Below are 1,893 nucleotides of genomic sequence, written 5' to 3'. Positions count from 1 at the left end.
CGCGAGGCTCAGCGTCACGGCACGGCGGCTGTCAGAACTACAAAGTGCTTTACAACCTTACCGCACCTGCCAAGCCCGGAGGCAAATGTCATCTTTGATTTTCAAATATATCTATATCATCTATAACTATATCTATATCTTTATCTATATATATATCTATATCTAAACCTGTATCTATGCATGTATGTGTATATATATGTGTGTATACATATGTATGCATATATGTGTATATATATGTATGTATATATGTGTATATATGTATTATATGTATATATATGTAGTATATGTATATGTATGTGTATGTAGATATATGTGTATATATATGTGTAGATGTATGTATGTGTATATATATGTGTATATATGTATGTATATGTATTATATGTATATATATGTGTATGTATATATATATGTGTAGATATGTGTAGATATATGTGTAGATATATGTATGTATATATGTATTGTATGTATATATACATGTGTATATATATGTGTGTGTGTATACATATATATGTATGTATGCATGTATGCATGTATGCATGTATGTATCCCTCCCCCCGGTATTTTAAAATCCCCATGAACATGGAGTTAACTGCTGGAGTCTCAGAGTAATTTGGTTGACAATGACGAGCCATGGAGTTCACACACCTGGTTTCTTCCTTCTTCATAAAGGAAAGATAATGATTGAAAAGTCTTCTCTTTGGTTCTAATGCAGCTGAATTAGTTGAAGCTTGAAGCACAAACAAAAAACCCGGACATTAGAGATGATGCTGTGTAGTTACCCTGTATTTGGAAGGCAATGTTAATGTCATCAGACACTATATTTGATTTAATATCAGATAATTAAAATGGATTCTTTCTTTTACGTATGTGACTTCTAGTATCAGGAGAGAGTTATCATAAGTAAATTATGGCCTTCCAAACAGATACTCACCAAGCAGGTGAATATGATCAATAGCAATATACCCTGAAGAAGACTCGGGGGGTATAAATATCCCTGCCAAATACCTTCTAAGCTCTGATTGTGCTGAATGCCTCTTGATTAGAAAACGAGTTTTTGAGATGCTTTTTTTTGAGTGCTTTTTTTCCATATTTGAGGCTTGACTTGCCACTGAATGACTCATCATGCTTCCTGCTTCTATCATCGTGCTGAAATATGCAAACAACAACCTTTTAGGGAATAGGAATATCTCCAGTGTAAGAATAGGAAGGAAGAACCCATTCCCATGGGTAGTTTGGGCCGATATGAACAATGACTTTTGCTAGGACAACCTGCCCTGATGAGATCAAACCTCCCATGAACTGCCAACCTCAGTGCATGAGGATGCAATTTAGAACAGTGAAGTAAATGTTGTTTATATGTTTACATGATAAATGATTTATAAACAATACTCTTAGTTTTCATATCCTAGACTCCTTAAGCTTTTATATCCAGAGATTAAGGTCACCCAGGGGAGGTCAAATGAGGAAGTATTGCTTACTAAGCTTACGGTAAGGCTCTAAAACTGGCACATGAATATAGATTTCAGTTCACTGCTGATGATACCATTATTGCACTGCAGGAAAAACACATGGCTATAGCACCTCCCACCTCTGTAACTGCATTGTCAAGAAAGCCAAGAGGCACTGTCTTTGTACACCTCTGAATTCACATGACTCTTCTCCAGGTCTCCAGGACTGGAGGACAGGACTCCAAGTCTGCTCAAAAATGGAACCTTATTTTTGTCTTTCATTCTCCATTAGGAGGACTGTCTTTGCATATTTTTTCTGAAGACTCAAACCAGAATGAAACTGCTTAAATGAACCTGAAATACTGAAAATATGCTCTTAAAAAAAAAAAAACAAAACAAAAAACAAAAACAAAAACAAAAACAAAAAACCCAAAAAACCCCAAAA

The sequence above is a fragment of the Parus major genome, chromosome 8 (genome assembly GCF_001522545.3).
Source record: "Parus major isolate Abel chromosome 8, Parus_major1.1, whole genome shotgun sequence".
Taxonomy (NCBI): domain Eukaryota; kingdom Metazoa; phylum Chordata; class Aves; order Passeriformes; family Paridae; genus Parus; species Parus major.
This window is presented reverse-complemented; position numbering follows the sequence as displayed.